This window comes from Gobius niger, assembly GCF_951799975.1.
Source record: "Gobius niger genome assembly, chromosome: 14".
Lineage (NCBI taxonomy): Eukaryota > Metazoa > Chordata > Actinopteri > Gobiiformes > Gobiidae > Gobius > Gobius niger.
This window is the reverse complement of record NC_136865.1, coordinates 29,756,164-29,777,067: the sequence shown is the minus strand read 5'-3', so window position 1 is coordinate 29,777,067 and position 20,904 is coordinate 29,756,164. Positions and strand designations below refer to the sequence as shown.

General features: G+C 43.1%; 2 long non-coding RNA genes across 2 annotated transcripts in view; both read right to left on the bottom strand.

Moving 5' to 3' along the window:
- The window catches only part of LOC306974002, a 54,731-nt gene extending 49,226 nt beyond the window's left edge, over nt 1-5,505 (bottom strand). Inside the window, exon 1 of the long non-coding RNA XR_013793597.1 lies at nt 5,466-5,505. This is a non-coding gene — a long non-coding RNA (uncharacterized lncRNA). The remainder of the gene's footprint in view (nt 1-5,465) is intronic.
- The window catches only part of LOC306973998, an 818,053-nt gene that overhangs the window by 106,910 nt on the left and 690,239 nt on the right, over nt 1-20,904 (bottom strand). The window lies entirely within an intron of this gene.

Below are 20,904 nucleotides of genomic sequence, written 5' to 3'. Positions count from 1 at the left end.
TTTTTGCAAAAACAAGACGGTAATTATTATTGTCAACATTTTTACCAGGGTTTAACGCTACACCGGTAACCATGACATCCCAACTCCTGACCCCATCCTCCCCTGACCTCAACCCTATTGAGAACCTTTGGAGCCTCAAGCAAAACATCTATAAGGGTGGGAGGCAGTTTTCATCCAAACAGCAGCTCTGGGAGGGTATTCTGACATCCTGCAAACAAATCCAAGCAGAAACTCTCCAAAAACTCACAAGTTTGATGGATGTAGGTGCTTTGAAGCTGCTCAAATAATGGTCCTAAGTTAAAAATATTACTTATAAGTCCCTTATCATCACAATATCACACACAAAGGGTCACAAGGAACACTTTTCACAGCCGAAACTTTGGTTTTGGTCACAGTTAGAGAAGGGTTTGTGAAATAAAACTCCTGATAAAATAATAAGCGACTGTTTAGGAGCAGGTGAGCTGTAAACTCCTGTCACTAGTTTTATTTTCCTCCTGCGTGCGAGGGTAGAAGGGTCGTGTGATTGTTTTGTGATGACAAACTCCTACAGAGGGAAATATCGAGGTTAGATTGTGTAAAATAGTGACTTTATTTATTTTGTGTGGAGCATTCTGATGTGGAGCTTGATCTGGCCGGCGCTGACAGAACTGAGAAATAGAACTGATCAGTATTTTCAGGCCTCAGAAATAGCCATGTATTTGCTGTGGAGGTCGGGGTGAAAGTGGAATCTTTCGGTGATGTCCATCAGCGACGCCCAGTCCACTGTGATTGTACTTCATACTGTCGACCATCCTCAGTCATGTGACTTTTACCAAACGTAACAGGCTCTCTGATCGCCAACCAACGTGACAGACTGAGATCGGCCTGTCCTCCGTCTCCAAACAGCCCGTTATATAAATGCATTACTCATTGAAAGCTGTAAAGTTGGAGTCCCGGTTTGGCGCTTTTCGAGTTATCGAGACAAACACGTCGGGATTTTGAAGCCTCCTCCACTCTGCGTTTGAGCTCGACTCCCGGGACGGAGGAGCTACAGAAAGACAACAGCTTTCTGACCTGTGAACGGAGAGAGTGACTCAGACGCTGCCGGTTTCTATAAAAGCTGCTGCTCAGAGGAAAGAGAAGGACTGGAGGGAGTGGGAGATGCTAACTGACCCACGCTAGAGCATCAGCGAATGCTTTAGTTTTGTCAAAAAGAATGAACCACTTGTTTAGGATTGTCTCCTGAAGCTACAGTTTAGTGCATTAAGCTCTTAGGTCCCACCTGAACGGATCCCATTTTCTCCAGTTTCCCAAATCAAACAGCTTCTTGGGGAAAAAAAACAAAAATGGGACAAAAATTCTAAAAAGATGTAACAAACATTGTGAGAAAAACTCAACCAAAAAGCGACAAAAACTGAACAAAAATGTGACAAAAATTCAACAAAAATGTGACAAAAACTCAACAAAAATGTGACAAAAATTAACAAAAATGGGACAAAAATTCAACAAAAATGTGACAAAACTCAACAAAAAATGACAAAAAATTCAACAAAAATGTGACAAAAATTCAACAAAAATGTGACAAAAACTCAACAAAAATGTGACAAAAATTAACAAAAATGGGACAAAAATTCAACAAAAATGTGACAAAAATTCAACAAAAAATGACAAAAAATCAACAAAAAATGACAAAAAATAAACAAAAATGTGACAAAATTTCAACAAAAATGTGACAAAAAATCTACAAAAATGTGACAAAAATTCAACAAAAATGTGACAAAAATTCTAAAAAGAATTAACAAAAATTCAACCAAAGAGTGACAAAAATTCAACAAAAAATGACAAAAAATCAACAAAAATGTGACAAAAATGTGACAAAAAATCAACAAAAATTCAACAAAAATATGACAAAAATTCAACAAAAATTCAACAAAAAGTGAAATTTGAAAAAAAAAAAAAAAAATAAAACATAAAAAGGTAACACAACACAGCAACACAAGGAAAAAGATCAGTTTTGTGGGTCTTAGCTTTCAAATGAAATGAGGACAGAAGGCATTCGGTTTAGGCGGGTGGTAAGAGGTTAAATGTGTTTAAATATGTAGCATTTTTGAAAGTCTGAAATTGTTGGCATTTCTGTGAGTGTGGACCGAGGAGGATATGTCTGTATGTACAGAGGTCCCAAGTCCACAGACCTGCCTAAAGGTTTAGAGACAGGCGACCATGACAAACAAAATGCACTTTGCCGTTTTCCCTCAGATAAATAGTAACGTTCTGCAGCAGACTGACCGGTGATCGCTGACAGGAGACTGTTCTTGCATGTAATAACTCTGACAGCGGCGAGGACCGTGACTCGCAGAAGGACGATTTCCATCTCAAAGTTCTCCAGCAGCTGCAGCGCGTCCCGGTCTGACCCAAAACCGCTGTCGGCGTCTTTGAAGAACGTGTCCTGGTTGTTTGTCTGTGAAAGATACAAAATAAACTGCAAAATATTGTCAAAATCTGCTCGACAGTCATTGGAGTCAAACAGAGACTTAAACAGGAGCAGGTGCTGAAGAGGGTAAATGTGTCTCGGCCTCGTTCCTTCTCAGAAAACTAACTGTTTCCCCAACTCTTTGTCCCTTCTGTCACTGAACTGTTGAATTAGTTTGTTGAATAGTAATTCTACAGTCTACACCTTTGCTCTGCCCGAAAGAAATCAATCACCTGAGCTTCAGCAAAACATTTCAAGATGCTGTCTCCAGTCAGGACCTACTTCACTTGAATTAGAATAAAAGTACTCATTTAAAAGACACTCTGAAGCTGCTCTCGCTCCTCATGGACATAAGGACAAGCGTCTCTTTATGAGAGTGAAATGTTGCTGCTTTTGGGATAAACTGATAAGAAATTAAGAATAAATAAATGATATTTCTAGCAGAGAAATCCTTTGTTTAAAACTGTTTTTTATTTTCCGAATAATCGATGTAAATAATCGATAGATTCATCAATTACTAAAATAATCGATAGTTGCAGGCCTAAAATGCTCCTTCATCTGCGCTCCTCGACGTGGAGCAGAACTGAAAAAAAAAAAAGAAGCAAAAAGCTGCTGAACAATCGTTGAAACCAGCACAGTTTTGTGTTATTCGCTGTTTCTGATCCACACAGGTAGAGCGTGTGACGTCAGAGCAGATTTAGTCGCAGGCAGTGACGCTCGACCTAAAACTCTGGTTATTTATGTCTCACTCAGAAGCATCACTGGTGTTTTCCTAAATCTCCCTTTGGCCGGTTTGAGAAATCTTCATTTTTAGGGACAAACATCTGCAGTTTGTTGTGAATAATCCAAAGTGTTTAGTGAGATGCTCTGCTGCGTGTGGACAGGGAGGTTTCCATCTTCTACGCAACAAAATCCAATAAATGCAAACAAGGCTTTAGAAGCAGAAGAAGAAACAGGATTTGTTTGTACAAATGGCAAAACAAGTGCATTGAAAGTAAAGGCAGTCAGGTGAGAGGAGCTTAGTGTGAATTTAATGAAGTCTTTGCAGCGCGGCGTTCTGTGCAGATGTGGAGACGGAGAGAGCATCTGTTCAGAGGAGGAACAAACAAAGCCCTGACAGACCCAGCGCTGAATTATACTTCACAGAAAACAGTCTGCGCCGCCAACAGACGACAGTCACAGCTATTCATCTCATCATTTTATCAGCATAAACAAATACTACTGAGGTTTCTGTGAAGTTGAATTTGAATGTTGGGATTTATTATTAATGTATTTGTTTTCAAGCCGTTGAGTTGGTCGCCTCGTTCCATAGATGATCCCCTCTAACAGAGAAACACATTTTCTCTGTTACATTTGTCCTCACCAGCTCCTTTGAGACTATATTTAGATTCTCTTGGTCAGGACACCGTAAGGATGCAGATGCAGAAAAGTGGAATTGCAGTTATTATTCTGCCGGGGAGACCGCTCTCATAAACTGCTTGACCCCCTGCCTTTAGCTTCCAGCACATTCACTGTCGTTTCAAAAAGCTTCTGCAATGTTCAACAATCCAGTGTCCTGTGTTTTGGGGAAGACACTTCATCCTCCTCGCCTGCAGCGCCAGAGAGTGAGTGAGTGCCTGGTTCTTTGCTGTAAAGCGCTTTGGGCCTGATGAAGGTAGAAAAGCGCTTTATGAGTTGAGACTATTTTTACTGTGACACGCCTTTATCAGGGCTGGACTGGCCATCACCCAGTGGGCCGACGTACTTTTCAGACCAGATGAGTGAACAGGTCCATATTGCATTACGGCCCACAGAAGGAGATCTTTATTTATATAGAAGATCTTTATTTCTATATCGCCTTTCACAGACATGGTCACAAAGCGTTTTACATGAGACAATTGTGCATCCACTCCACACTCGGTGGTGGAAAACTACGTTTGTAGCTTCAGTTTCCCCTGGGGGAGACTGTCAGAAGCGCTGTCGCGACTGCACACACCAAGTTTCAAGTTTCAAGTTTAATGGTTTTGTATAGCGTTGTATTACAACAGAAGTCGCCTCACAGCTGTACCAAACATTAAGGCAATAAAACAGAGCAATAAATATGACAATTAAAGGTTCAGATGAATCCAGGCAAATATAATGTCCAATAGGAGGTGGCGACGAGCGGCGCGGGCGTCCCCCGTCCTTAGACTCTCCAGCACGGCAAGGAAAAACTCAAAAACCCGGCAGGAGAAAAGAGAAACCTTGGGGAGAACCACAGAAGGAGAGATCCACTCCCATGGACGGACAGGCTATAGAGACCCAGGGCCGAAGGATCCCTCAGCAGACGGGCCAAGACTGCAGACCGTCCAGTCCTCAGATTCCAAAATACAGGGTTCCTCCGTTCACCCAGGTTCCTCCGTTCGATCTAGACAGGCCCTCCCGAGGGGCAGTGGGACAGTAAGACAAAGTCTGCAGTAAGAAGAAGAGGATGGAGCTCCGTGGACCGTACTTCCCACAGCAGTGTTTCTCCCGAGGCAGCTTTACTTCAGGCAACAATGACCACTGTCATTCACACAAAGGCATCATTCATCCTGGCCTATTGTACATGTTTTTAGTGGGGTGGGAATCAAACCCTTGACCTTCTTGCTGTGAAGTGAGAGTGCTAGCGAGCGTGCTAACCACTGCGCTACCGTCCCGCCAGTGCCGCCAGTAGCAACTGCTTGATCCATCGAAATGAAGATCAATGCTTTGATGTATTTACACAACTCATCCACTAGGCCTAGGCAAGTTTATTTGAAGAGCACAATTCACACAAGGCAATTCAAAGTGCTTCAGTTTCACAAAATTACAAGAAAGCAGATCAAATCAATAAAACATCAACATGAAAATGTATGAATTACAGTAAAAAGCGCAGATACTTTCAGTGTCATATTCACGGTAAAAAGAACTGTTTTCAGCCTGGATTTGAACATTGTCAGAGTTGAGGCCTGTCTCACGTCCTCATGAAGACTGTTCCAGATTCAGCCTCAGCGTGTTTAGTCCTGACTCTGGGAACCCCTCCCTGAGATGGTTCATACGGCTCTAACATGTCAGAGCAGTTTTAAATTCTATTCTCTGAGTGACAGGAAGCCAGTGCAGAGACCGGAACACTGGACTAATATGGTCGTACATCCTGGTGCTGGATGTTCTGCAGACGTTACAGTCGTCTAACCTGCTGCAGACAAACACATGGATAAGTCTCTCTAAAGGTCAGCACACACTACACGACTTTTCTTGTCGCAAACGATTTTATATAGAATGGGGGGTCCACACTACACGACTGGATTCAGTGGGGGTTCAACATAACGACTGAGAATCGTAAGAGCGACACACGATTCTGAACAGCTGATGTTTTATAACACAGCGCGTCTGTCGTCTCTATGGCTTCAAAAACTGACCCCAAATCCGCAAAGACAGGTCTGTGTTTGTGAGCGTGGGAAAACGTGTGCGGGTCCCGATTGGTCAACGGTGTCAACAATGTCACAACACCACAGCGCTAGCTTACTGCTACTACGAAGCCTCAACTGGGCTATAGTTCTGTCACATGGAGATAAAAGTTAGCGACAGAAAGAAGCGGGACGTACTTCAGTGGATTTAATAAGAAAAACGGGGGTCAGCTTCGAGACGGAGGAGACAGCGGAGAAAGCGGGGAGAGGCGAGCGGAGAAAGCGGAGAGGCTAGCCGCCGTTAGCAGCGAGGTGAAGCTAAACAGTTCGTCTCCAAACTCAGTAAGTGCCGCTAAACTCTGTTCGTGGTTGAAATGTAGCTGGAAAAGGTGGTTGTCGTGAACCTTTGGTGATATAAAGTTGTGCTGTTTCGTGTGTGGGGCTGTGGCCATGAAATGAGTTGTTTGTGCCGCTGGTTTAACAGAGAAGTGAAAAAAAGAAGGCGCGGCGATGTTTTTCTGTCTTTATATCTCTCTGTCATTCACATTTGGGACGGTAACATCACCCACGTTTCTCCCGTGCGTCCAAAATCGGGCTTAAAAATCAAACATGTTTGATTTCCTACGACTGGAGTCTAGTCGCGTCTTTCTACCGCCCACACTACACGACCCGACTCAGTGTGACCGCCTTCGACTAGACGCGACTCGATTAGACTCGGCACGACTGAGAATTAGAGCGAAATCGGGCATAAAAGTCGTGTAGTGTGTGCTGACTTGACTTAAGTCTGGTTTTGACACTATTCCTCTGACCTTAGCCATGATCACTCCTATATTTCTAACCTGATTTTTTGGTTTTATAGAGACACACTTTTATCCCCCTACGTTGGCGCTTGCTTGGGTTATGGTTCCCAAATAATCTCATATACAATGAGCAATGGACCCAGAGAACATCACAACCTGCAGTTTCGCGCTAGACCTGACGTGGCAGTAGTGAGTCTAAAATGACTGGATGCTGCTGACTCACTGTGAAGTGTGAACAGCTACATTCAGGTAAAGACCCTTTTTTCTTGGTCAGGCGGTGTAGCTTTCTTCTGTAACAGGAAAACAAGCATCATTACCCCACGACGCACAAGCTTCTCTTCACTCACCCCAACATTTCTCGCCTCCTCCTCATTTCGGTGTCAGGCGCCGGCAGCTCCGAAGCCCTAATGCCTCTTACCGTTCTCCCCGCGGGGGTCCAGCGCTCAATGACACGCCTCTCCCTCTCGCCTCTGGTGTCCCGCCGGGTCCCTCTGAATATTGATGGCCCGGTGTCTCCGCGGCGGTGTGCGGGAGCTCCGGCATGCCAACGGATTGATGCCTTGTCAGTCTCCTGTCGCTGTGAGGTGAGGCTTCTGTCAGAGAGGCGTAAATCTGCCCCAGCAGCTCAATACCGGGGCGGGAGAGCCAGAGCGGCTGGATTAAAAAAAGGCAGGAGGACGGTGGGGAAGGTCATTCAGGTTTTTGGATGAATTGGTCGCGTAGAAGAGGGTTTTTCAAAGTGCAGGGACAGACTTGTGAGCAGCTGAATGGTTTCTTAAGGTATAGGCAAAACAAAGAGTAATCGTCAAACATTCAAATAGCAATTATAAAGTCCTGTAAATGAAACAGATGGATCTCTTTGGCTAGAAACGCAGATGTTTCAGGACAAACAAAGTAATTTCCTATGGGCTTTACTGAAAAAAGCATTTTAAGACATCTCTCAGTGGGACACGTTTTTCACACTTACATTCAGTTAGGAGAAAAAAGATCTCATCGCAATCAACATAATAGACATCTTTATTTACTTGCATTGAGATTGTTGTAGAACTTTTTCTTAATTGAAGGCGAGACGCTGCAGGTGAATGGGGAAAAAACATTTAGAGAAATCAATTTCAAACTTCAGCTGTAGATTACTGACAATAAGTTATGTTTTTATATAGAAAATAAGACGTGTTGTTGCTAAAAGTGGTCAAAATCACCAATATTTTTAGCCACAAAATCTAAATGTGGTTTAAATACATTTAATTATTTTGTTTAGTTTTTGAATAAATGATCATAAGTGAAACAATATGTTGTGTTCAAAGCTCAATAAATCAGGTTAGGGATCAGATATGACAAAATCCCTCTGAAAAAACTTAAACATCTTGTCAAGTCTGAGACTGGAAGTTTGGAGTCTGTGGGAAAGACTAAGTGGTGAGTTCTTTGCACGAGTGGAACAAAAACCTAATTTTGAGAAAAGCAGCCCTGACCATTTCTCTGGTCTGTGTGTCTCCCAGAAAGGAAATGACCATATTTGGATTATAGCGTCATCCAGTGCCAGTGCTTCATTTGAGGCTCCGTTTCAGTTTTTCAGGGTCAAGGATCCGGGAAATATTTGATCTGATATAATGGGGTTTCATGAGAGTGTTCCAGCAACTGTTTTGGCCTGTTCCCCAAATCCATCACTTCAGATCAAAAGCGTTCCTGAAAATACTCATTTACTAAAGAAGCACAGCCCGGGACCCTTCGCAGGACACGCGGATGTAAAATATGTCAACATTTGTGAATGAATGCATGAGGGAAAGCTGGCTTTGCAAAGCGACGTAGTAGCTATCAACAAAACATAACATAAGCATCGTACAGAGTAACATCTTTTTTATGCTCTGACATGAAGATGTTATGGGAGGAAACTAGCTAAAAATCTCCACATTGACAACTGCGTGAATAATCTATGTTTCTACCTGCCTTAAAGGGGCTAGATGCTAGTCATTGTATGCTCACTACTGCCACCTCAGGTCTTATGCGTAACTGAAGCTTCTACATAAAGCTTGTGCATGACAGCACTTGGGTAGATTCCAGACATGAATATGAGAAAAACAAATGTGTTGCAAGTGTTTCGAGACTAGGGTTGTGCCGATGGACGATATCATCGTCCATCGTGATGGATGGGCAACATCACGATGGAGAGCCACCATCGTCCCCTCGCCCACTCCTGTCAGAAACATGCGCTGGTCTTCTATAGGCCTTGTAAACCTATAAACTTTGCAGGGATTGCACTGTAAATTAAATCACAGATATAACTAATATGCACGCTAGTTTCAGTACCTGCCAGAAGCCATGATGTGCCAGCACGTGGTTTTGCTTTGCTTCGTACGGAAACTTAAACCGTTTTAAAATGACGAGATGGCTCTCACATCGGAGCTAGCTGAGCGCGCATGGGTTTGGATTATTCTCACAAAGGACTGAGAGAGGAGAGAGAGAGAAGAGAGAGAGGAAAGAGAGAGGAGAGAGAGAGGAAAGAGAGAGGAAAGAGAGAGGAGAGAAAGAGGAAAGAGAGAGGAGAGAGAGAGGAAAGAGAGAGGAAAGAGAGGAGAGAAAGAGAGGAGAGAAAGAGGAAAGAGAGAGGAGAGAAAGAGGAAAGAGAGAGGAAAGAGAGAGGAAAGAGAGGAGAGAAAGAGGAAAGAGAGAGGAAAGAGAGGAGAGAAAGAGAAAAGAGAGAGAGGAAAGAGAGAGGAGAGAAAGAGGCGGTGCAGGAGGTACGAGGTTACGAGCACACAGACTGGGCAGCGCGTGGAGCGGCTTCAAAAACATAAGCTACGACGCAAACTTCTAAATATTGTCCCGTTCACCCACTGTTTCTTAAACATTGCGTTAAAACTGAGCAAATGCAAATAATAAGCTCCGATTTACATCTGTATTAGTGTGAGAAGAGCCTTGGTATTGAGGAGTTGACGCTCTGAACAAGTCATTTTCCTCTCAGACTTTACGCACGAGTTTTAACACATTTCTTTTGCAAAATTTGTGTTCCGTGACTCTGTCCAGATCATGTTTAGTTTCGATCCATTTATCTGCAATCTCACATTTTCCTAACATACATAGTAATATGCAGCATATATATAGGCTACGGAAATGGACGATATCATCGTCCATCACGATGGTTCACTGTAAACATCGTCAACGGCCAATTAAGGGAACATCGCCCAACCCTATTCGAGACCACATTTAAATCATGGATCGGGTCAGGTTTATGGGTTTATTATCTACAAAGACTTTTCTGCAGGAATGTTGGATCTAGTTTAGCTTTTAAAGCCACACTGCATAGAATGTTTCAAGAAATATTCAAATAAATAAATCAAATTGAAATACAAGCATTTATTTTATGACAGATATTTTCATCATTGAAAAATATCTCATGAATGTACAAACAAACTTTTGCCTTTGCTGTGAGCGGCTCAGCTCTCATAAGACATGACTGTAACTTTACCGGGAGTGGGTACGTCTCCAGCTCGTCTCCATGGAGATGTGACTAAAGTCAGCAGAATTTGAGATTTAAACAGGTTAGGTCCTCATCCAAATCCATTCTTTGATTACCCACTGCAAATGTAACATTTTCTGTGTCGAGCTGGTCATTAGGATATGTTTGCACCGATGGCAACAGTATAGTCCAAAATGTTACGCAGTGTGCCTTTAAATACCCCAGTTAAAAGTGAAACCTAATCTGTAGCTTCTTGCAGCTGAAACATGCTTCATCTCGTTCCTTTCATTGATGCATGTGGCCTTTACCTTTTCAAACCCTGCCCTCAAAGTGACTTGTTTCTACTTCTGAAAGAACTATGGGTTGAAAGGCGCGGCGTTGTGTGAGACAGCGTTTCTGTCTTCCTGTTTCCCCGGAGCCGTGCAGATCCTCCTCTGCTCGGCGCTTTGATCGCTCCCAAACACATCTGGACTGAATCCCTGAGCGGAGGAAGCCCCAGCGGCGGAGTGACGGTGTGCGGGGAGACTTCTGCTGCCGTGTCGACCCGTGTCTCAGCAGGATTCACAATGACAGGCTCCGAGAGGGAGGACGAGGACGGGAAGTGGAGTTTTACTGACGCAGGACAAAACTTTGAGTGGAAGAGTCAAAACATTTATTTGGAAGTGTTGTTCGGTGTCGTGCTGTGACCTGATTCCAGCTCAGGAGTTTCAGGCTTTGTATCAGCTCACGTTCAACTCCTCAGCAGCAAAACAGAGGGAGTGTTATCAGTGTTTTACCTGGTTTATTACTTCATGTTGATGTTGAACAGGACAGCCCATGATCGTGTGTATAAGCCTGTCAATTACCTGCTCTGACCAAGGATTAGTCGACTAAAAGGGGGTGTGGCATCACACTGACAAAACTACAACTATTCTGACCGCATTATGTGAATTATATCCTAAACTGCTCTCATAAAACATAAAACTTTGTGAGTAACTACTATTTATACATAGAACCAAAGTAAACAGTGCATTTATGTGTAAAAAGTCACATTCATCTCACCTTGAAGGGGCGAGATGCAAGTTAGCCACTTTATACTCACTACTGCCACCTCAGGGCATACGTGTAACTGCAGCTTCTATATTAAAGGAGTGTATTATGCAAAATGGACTTTTTCAAGCTTTACATCATGTTATTATGTCATTCCCTCATTAAAAACATGCCTGAAGTGTTGCCTTGGCACATTCACGTATTTTTGAGTAATCTGTAAAAACTCTGATGGCGGCCATTTTAGGGATAGGTTTGCCTGAGTCCTCCTAGGAACGCCCCCACCTCCTGGAGACGCCTCCGAGCTTTCGTCACCAGCCGAGTAACCAACCACTGCTCCTCAGCAGAACCCCCTCCCCACTGATGCCACAGACAGCGTGTGGAGGGGGCGTGTCTGAAAGGGTCAGAGGTTCTTAAAGAGACAGAGGCCTATTTCAAGACATTCACTACAGCCATTTTGAGAGAGCGATTTTATACAAGGCAGTTATTCTAATTTACTGCATTTACAGACCAACAGGAGGTTTCGTCATCATTGTAGTGTGATATAGACTGGTGCTATGTGATTGAAAAAAGCATAACACCCCCGCTTTAAGCTTGTGCAGGACGGCACAAGCTGAGAAAGAAACCCGAATTAACACCTTTCTGAGTGACAGTGCAGGATTTTAGAGGCAGTTGTGGTGAACAGGACTGAGCTTATTCTACACATTAGGACATGGATGAACATGTAGGGGGAGGAAAATACTTAGTTTTAATTGCTGGGTTGCAGGTTCTAGAATGTGATGATGTCATCGGGCCCAGCGGGGGGCAGGAGCCAGTTTTTCCTATTTACAGCATAACACTTTCACAAGTTATAGCTCAAAAGAAAATGTATGAATTACAAAAATGATCATTAATATCAGTCATTGGGTCCATGATCTCTCTGTACAAGACAGAAAATTTCCTCAAAAACGGAATAATTTTTCCTCCATACAATAGTATTGGACTTTAAAAAGCTGTGATGTCACCTGCAACCCAGCAATACTTTTAAACTTTGTATAGTCTCTTTAAATCCCAGACTCCAGCTCCCTGCCTCACTCATGTGCTGTCCATACATCCATATAATCCAAATAAAGCAGTAGTTTCTTCTTCCACCATTGTCCCTGTGTTCCGTGTGACACTGGTTTCTGTTTCGCCGTAATGTAGACACGAGCCATGTGCTTTATTGTGAAACGCTCCGCCCTCGTGGTTCCGTGTGACGTCCTCTCAGGCCTTTTGCGCTGCACGATGTAGTGATGAATATTTTCATGTTACGTGTCTTGTTTATCTCGGAAAAAGCCAGAATGAAGCTGCTGCGCCTGACGTTATAGCTACTTTCGGTTTCGTTTCTCCTGTAGATCCGCAGACAGAGGACAGACTCATGTATCGGCTATTCCACTGTAGAACCATTAGACCACCAGAGTATTTGAGGTTTAAACAACTGTAGAAGTCTGGCCTATAGAAGGAAACATCTCACAGAGACACAGAGCCGCTGATCTCATATTTTTGACACTTCATTGTTGCTTTTGCTGCACGTTTTTTGTCGCTCTTTTGTCACTTTTTTAATTGCTTTTTCATCGCCTTTTGTTATCATTTATTGTCATATTTTTTTGCTTTTCTGACACGTGTTTTTTGCTTTTTTGTTTCTTTTTTGAATCATGTTTTCATTCATTTTTTTCCCACTTTGTTTTCGTCCTCATTATTGACACTATTTTGATGCTTTGTTTTTTAGGCCTTTAGATTTGGTTAAAGCCGAACTGGAGAGAATGTGCTCCTTTCGGGTGGGGGTTAAGAGGTTAACCCAAGGTAAAAGAGAGACCTGCCACAGGCCTCTGGTGTTGTGTTAATTGAGAGCATCTTGGTTTGTGCGTTTAGTCGACCAATGAAAATCTTGGTCGGCCATGACACCTTCTTCAGGTGTTCGTCCTGAGCCGCTGTGGGCCGGCCTGAGCAGTGTGTGTTCGGAGGTTCGGTCTGCCTTCAGTCTTCTCTGAAACAGGGCGGCACCTCCTGGGTTTGTCCCTGTTTCAGAGCGTGGTGTCCTGCACTGGTCAGCTCCTCCATCTCCTCCTTCCTGCGCAGCTCCCTCCGCTCCACAACAGCCTCACCATCTTCTGGGAAGAGCGTAGTAGAAGGATATAATCTGGGTGTATTCAGACCTGCACTGTTTGGTCCACTTTAAACGGATCAGGGTTCGTTTTGAACGCTGCGCCAGATTTTTTATGCAGGAACCGAATCCTGTTGCGGATCAAAGAACCGAGACCCACTTGTTCAGTTGGTCCGACTTCCAAACGGACTCTGGTCCAGTTTGCTCCAGGTGTGAATATAAACCACTGTTGATCCGAAACAACTGCGGGATACATGCGCCTTTTTGGGCTTAACAAGCCACCGTAGCTAAGGCACCGTGGGAAAAGTTATCCCTTCGCGGCTGCTAACGCTAATACTGGATGGATGCTACAAACAATGAGTCGTGGACAGACCTGGAGCCTCCTGGATATTTGGGCAGATGCACTAACCCAACTGTGAGAAAAGACACACAAAAATGCCTTCGTGTTAAGTGAGAAAATGAACATCCGCGGTCATCGCAGCGCGGTGTCAAAGTGGAAAAAACTTCGCCAAACTTAAATGAAAGTACGAGACGCATTAAAGAAGAGGAGGATCAAGACCAACAGTTTGTCTCATGGACATAGCGGAAACAAACAGCTCAGCAGACGACCCTTCATCCACACAAAACTCCTCTTCCTCCTCCAGCTGCTCTGGTGAAGCTGAGGTTAAAGCAGTACTAAGTAACGTGTTTACCTAAATAAATCCTTTTCGTAGTCCCTGTGGGGGTAATACAAGTTTTTATGGGATGATTGGAGGGTCTTTCATCTCCCCCTGGTGTCTCTGGACAGAAAACCATGTTTGCAACTTGACTGCCACCGGACCGGAGAAAGCAATACACACTAATGGAATCACGAAGAAGAAGCTAACGGGCAATGCTAACTGCGGGCTAACGTCACTTTAAACAGTATTTACAGCCAAGTTTGAGTGAAAAAAAATATTTCCATTGTATAATTGGATGCACAGTAACCCTCTGTCCCTTCGCCTTTCCTGTCAGTGTAGTATTTACTCTCCAAGACAATTAATAAGTTAAAAAATCGTAACTTGCTACGACACCTGCAGTTGCGCTTATGGCCTCTAGGGGGAAGAGTTACTTAGTACTGCTTTAATGGTAGGTGGTTTAGCCTCTCACGTTCATATCATGGTAAGCGTCAAATTTTCATTTTTATTTCATTTGTTGTGGTTCTTGCTGTCCAATGGGAGCCTCGATAGTCACACGCGTGTATGTGTTTACAAAATATAGTTCTCTTGCAAAAAGTACAGTCTGAATACGAAAAAAATAAGTTTGCTTCTGATCCGGAACAAACAAGCGGAGCAAAGGACTTTTCTGGTCTGAATACACCCTTATTCAACGACTCAATGACTCGAGTTTTGTCCTTAGACTTCACTATATTGATGAGAGTTTGCAGATCATGTTCAGCGAGTTCAGAACAAAAACAAAATGCAAGAAAATGTAGAAAGTGTCGCTTCCTAGAAAGGTCTGAAAAGCTGCTGGCTGGAGATCCCTGTTTTAAGTTCTGTCCGTTCTTGAACCAGCATTCTTCTTCTTTATGCACATAATTTGGCCTATTTTCAAAACGCGAGCTCTCGTTTCCGTTCTCATTTCTCGACACTCTGCGCTGCCTCTCGTTGATCTTTTCTGCTAACAAATCCCCCGAGAGCCGCTCAGCAAACTTTTCCCCAACATTGTGTGGGTGTCAGCGATCCAACACAACTGGAATAATGCAGAAGAATAAATACCGGGAGCTCTACACTCACTTATTCTCTCGGTTGCATCAGTTTTGGCGCGGGCTGCCCTCTCCTCCCTCCGCGGTTTTGCATTTATCAGATCGGAGCCCGCCTCCTTATCATATTGTGTGTCTCCAGGCTGTGAGTGGGTTGTCCAACTTCTTTTTTTCCCCAAACGATTGGAACAGCAGACAAACTTTATTTCCTTTTTTCAAACTTTCTCTAGACTCGGAGACGGGTTGGCCGCTCCATGAACCCCCTACCCCTCAAATAAAAAACTCAAATCCCATTTCGGCAGCGTCGAGGGGGAGGGAGAGCGTTTTAGAGGCTGCACCGGAGGGCCGTCCTGGGAACTCGCTTTGGCTGATAAGGAGGAGGAAGCTCGTGGCCAAGAGTGGGGCTGGGTTTAGTAATAAGCTGTTTATGAATGAGGTGATGCTTTGGGTTAAAGAAAAAGAGCAAATGCTTTAGCTGCGAATGTGATTTCAAACATATTAAGGATTCAAGAACAGCTTGGGAAAAGGAATGACGTGTTATATTTTGGAAACACTTCACCCGCGTGTGAATGTAGTCAGGGTTCCGCGGGGCTTTAAAATGAATTAAGCCAAAATTAAGGCCTAAAGTCAAGAAAATATAACCCACAACAATGGTATTACTCAACTGTTTTTACTGCAGACGTTCGTCAAAAGTGCAAAAACTCTTCCTAATTTCCCCTGATTCCTGTTTGATTTAATATTTACAAATCTTACGTAATAAAATATGCCGAGATTGTTTGCATTTGCAGCAATATTGCCTGTCTTGCCAAACTACATGCTTTTTCATAGATATTTCAAAGACATTTGGGGCCAGATCTTGTGACTGGCGCAGTCCGTGCGCAACTCTAAACGCAACATAGTACACGCGCGATCTTGAATGTGGCGCAGGTTTTGCGCTAAAGGCTGCGCCGCTAGGGAGAGGGCGTTATTTAAGAAAAAGAGGCCGACGGAGGCGTGTTTCATTACAAGCAGCGCTTGGAGCCGCTCTTCTGTGGCCGCCTTCACATTGTGTTCCTCTTTACGTCGCGCTGCCTCGTCTTCTTCCTTAGAATCGACGTCAAATTGAAAACAAAAGGGAAATTGCCTTGAAAAGTCTGTTTGAGCGTCGATTACGCACGGGTTTACTTTGATAGATCAATGCGCACCTAACACCAAAACAACAACAGTTTTCCATAAATAAACCACACATGCCTCAAGTGCCACAACACCAGGTCTAATCTGAGTTTTAAGGAGACATTTCCATCGTGTGTCAGTCTTTACCTCCTGATGATGCTCCTTGTGTAGCCACAGCTCAGTCCAAAAGAAAGAAGCGCATTTCACAGGAAGCATAGCAACTTTTTTTTTTTTCCAATTCAGCCGCTCCAAGAATCCTGCAGCTGTAGCGCAAATGTTCCAATACACAACAGTTATCTTGCAACTGCTGCATAACTCTGCAACTCCTCCGCAGCCGATATGACAGTTTCTAAACAATTAAATCCTTTGCATTTCGTAACTTTGCACATTCGAATGCGAGGCTGCTGCCTCTCTGTCCCGCCCGCTCATCTTGGATCTGTAGCAGCGGAGGGACAGTTTTATTTCTTTAATCTTTACTAAACATTGCGCGCTGCATCATGCATGTTACGCGTTTACAAGAGAACCACCACCCCCCCCTCGCAAACCACTGCCTTCCTCAGGTCTGGGGAAAGCATGGAGAGGGGGCGGCACCACAACATCGCAATGCCCTTTTTGCGCCAGGTATGACACTGAAGATTGCAAGGAGCGTCACCCGTCTGCGCAGTCGTCTGCTCTACAGCCACAAGATCTGGCCCATAGTCTGGGAGCAAGAATGATCTCAACGACTTCCTGGTGGGCATGATTGACAGACGGCATCAACCAATCAGAGCAACGCTAGATATGTCGCAGTAACAAGCGTCAGGAAGCCTTTCCAAAAACCTCCTTATTTACGAGGAACACTTCCAACGCTGTTTCTCGCTCCGGTTTTAGGGATTTAATATTTTGTAAATGATTTAACACGGACGTGGTGGTGACAGGTGACGGCTTCCGTCTCTTGGTGCGTGACTGGACCGATGTGGAAGGAGGAGTGGAGTCAGGCCAGGCAAGCGGCATTATAATATAGTATTTAGTATTTAGCATACGATTTGACTTGCTGCCAGGGTTGACCCGTTCATCTCCCCCTGGTGTCTCTGACCAGAAAACCACAAAAAAAATGGGAACAAAAAGTATTTACTTTGACGGACAATTAATGAGTTAAAAAAACGCATACTACGACACCTGCAGTGCCGCTTATGGCCTCTAGGGGCATGAGTTACTTAGTTCTGCTTTAAAGGTGCATTATGGACATTTCTACATGGATAAAAACGACCTTCTGATGTGTGCTTATTTGACCTTTCAGTGACCCAGTGAAAGGTTTCTGGTAGGTTTTCTTTGCTGACGGACCCTCTCACCAGGAAACCTACACAACAACTGATCCTGGAGCGTTGTAGAGTCCAACCGTGATCGGAAACAAAGGCCCTACGGTGATCAGTCGCAGCCAAATCATTATTGCAAAAAAAAAAAATCAGCCCTGCTAAAGAACAGCCACTGAGGAAGAACGAAAAATGACTCAAAGAGGCGCAAGATGAAAGAACAGCACTGCAGCATGTTAAAAAGCTATGCGTCTATAAGGCATTAACCTCTTAACTCCCGCCTGAACCGAGAGGATCTTTTTCCTCACATCAGATTTTTTTTCCATCATTTTTTGTTGGGTATTCAACTCATTTTTGTAACTTTTTTATAATTATTTTGTCATTTTTTGTCACATTTTTCTCATTTTTTTGTCACATTTTTTGTCACATTTTTGTCATTTTTTCGTACATTTTTTTATCACATTTTTGTCATTTTTTCGTCATTTTTTGTCACATTTTTGTTACATTTTTGGCATTTTTTTGTCATTTTTTGTCATATTTTTGTTACATTTTTGTCATTTTTTATCACATTTTTTGTCACATTTTTGTCATTTTTCGTCAATTTTTTTTATTTTTTTGTCACATTTTTGTCAATTTCTTGTGACATTTTTGTGACATTTTTGCCACTTTTCATCAATTTTTCGTCACTTTTTTGTCACATTTCCATCATTGTTTTCGTCTCAGTTTTGTTGCTATTTTCACAGCTCTTTTCCAGAAGCGTTTGGACCGGGGTAAAGCCAAACTGGAGAAAACGTGCTCAGTTCAGGTGGGAGTTAAGGGGTTAAAGAAATAAAGATGTTCTTATTGGACAAAAGATCAACAATTCCCACAAACCAGCTCCTTTATTTAAGTAGATTCACGACATGATGGAGATACGTTTTTCCATACTGAGACAGAAATATGTTTCTAGATTGGATTTCGACCGTGGACATGATACAATCTCAGCCCCGCCCCTCTCGCTTTCCCTTTGAATTTCATTTTTCTGCGCGTTCCCCCCTGTAGGCTGCTGTATTATTCATAAAGATCATATTGTTTTTGGTCCTGTGCATCCGCGCCTATATCACCTTAAGCCCACTGTACGTGTTCATCTCATCCACAATTTACCAGCGCTAAGCTCGGGCTGCCGCGCTCCCCTCGCCCCCCCGCCCGTGCATAAATAATACATTTTCATTGTGTTTTATCTCATCTTTTTCATTTCGGGGGGAAGAGGGGAAGAGGGTAAAGGTTGCGGCCCTGATTTGATCTCGTCGGCGATGGCGGTGGGTTTGATCTGCATATGTTTAACTGGTCGAGGAGCGGGAGGAGGCGCAGCTGCAGAGCCGAGACGTTTCCCAGTCGGATGTGGATTTAAAAAGAGTTTGTGCGGAGAAATAAGCTGATAACAAAACAAATATTAAGAGTATGGGGGAGTCATCTCGCCAGATACACCTCGCAGAGATCCTGGGCTGCATGGAGAAGTCATCAGCCGTGACAAGGAGCATCCGAGCATCCCATTAAAGCAGTATTAAGTTACTCGTGCCCCTAGAGGCTATAAGCGCCACTGCAGGTGTCGTAGCATGTTGAGATTTGTTTCACACATGAATTGCCCGTGAGAGTAAATACTACGCTGACAGAAAAGACAAAGGGACAGAGGGATATTGTTCATCCAATTACACAATGGAGATCATTTTTTTTCACTCAAACTTGGTGCTAGCCGCAGTTTGCTTTGCCTGTTAGCCTGTTAGCCTCTTCTTCGTGATTCCATTAGTGTGTATTGGTGCTCCAGTTCGGTGGCAGTCAAGTTGCAAGTGTGGTTTTCTAACTAGAGACACCAGGGGGAGATGAAAGACCCTCCCAATCATCCCATTAACACTTGTATTACCCCAGAGGGACTACGGGAAAGAATTTATTAAGGGAAACAAGTTACTTAGTGTTGCTTTAAATAGGGGGTATTATGCTTTTTTCAATCACATAGCACCAGTCTATATCACACTACAATGATGACCAAACCTTCTGTTGGTCTGTAAATGCAGTAAATTAGAATAACTGCCTTGTATAAAATTGCTCTCAAAATGGCTGTAGTGAATGTCTTGAAATAGGCCTCTGTCTCTTTAAGAACCTCTGAGCCTTTCCGACACGCCCCCTCCACACGCTGTCTGTGGCATCAGTGGGGAGGGGGTTCTGCTGAGGAGCAGTGGTTGGTTACTCGGCTGGTGACGAAAGCTCGGAGGCGTCTCCAGGAGGTGGGGGCGTTCCTAGGAGGACTCAGGCAAACCTATCCCTAAAATGGCCGCCATCAGAGTTTTTACAGATTACTCAAAAATACGTGAATGTGCCAAGGCAACACTTCAGGCATGTTTTTAATGAGGGAATGACATAATAACATGATGTAAAGCTTGAAAAAGTCGATTTTGCATAATACCCCCCCTCCTTTAGCAGAGTAACCTCGGGATGGTCCTCATCAGCCCATGAGCAGCGAAGAACAAAGTCACTGCTGCCTCCTGAAGGTTTCTGAAATCAGCCAATCTCCGCACCAATGTGAAATAATAGACAGTTTTGCTGCGTGACGTTTCATTACATCAGAACATGAGCTTTGTCCTAAATATATGAAAGTATAAAGCAGGTCAGGCAGCGTTAGAGCCACAGCAGCATCGGAAAGTTTTATTATAGGAACTCTATGAACTTATGGTAACATTAGGCACTTTTGTTAACATTGTACAAGAATGAAACTTCAGCCGCATGGATCATTTGCATAAGATCTGCTGTGAATGAACAGACGCTTAGCAACTGTGGAGAACGAAACGACAGGATTTGGTGAATATTTGTAATAATTTAACAATTATGTTTACGAACAGTTTATTTAACACATCATTTTGACATCTGCATTTTCTTGGATTATATTTGTCCGTTTGGAAATCGCTGTTGAATTCTTTGCAGTGCAGGAGGATATAAAGGTGCTTTACTTGTCATTATTAACAACCAGGGATGCACCGATACCGATCCTAGTATCGGGCCGATACCACATGCTTTTACTCATACTCGTACTCATTCATGAGGTCCCAATACCAGAAACCGATACCACTTGATGTGTGTCCGGCGCTTTTTTTAAAATTGTATTTATTTTTTATTTAACATCAGTGCAAATTTATACAATTTACTACAATATGCTCATTTTCAATCAAAATCATCTTACACATAGATGTAGCATGTTCATGTTGAAATAAACAATCTATAAGACAAAACAACAACAAAAAAACACAGGGGTCAGCTAATTTACAATAAGATTGTATTTTTCAAGAAGAGTGATGGATTTAATTAGTTTTTTATTATTTACATTCATTTTCTCAAGGGAGGCCAAATACATTTTTAAATCAGATACTTTAAAGTGGAACAATTAGGGTATTTTTTCACACCATTTCATTTTTGTGGATGTGGATATAATATTTTGCTAATATTATAATTAAGTTTATTATAAATGTTTCATC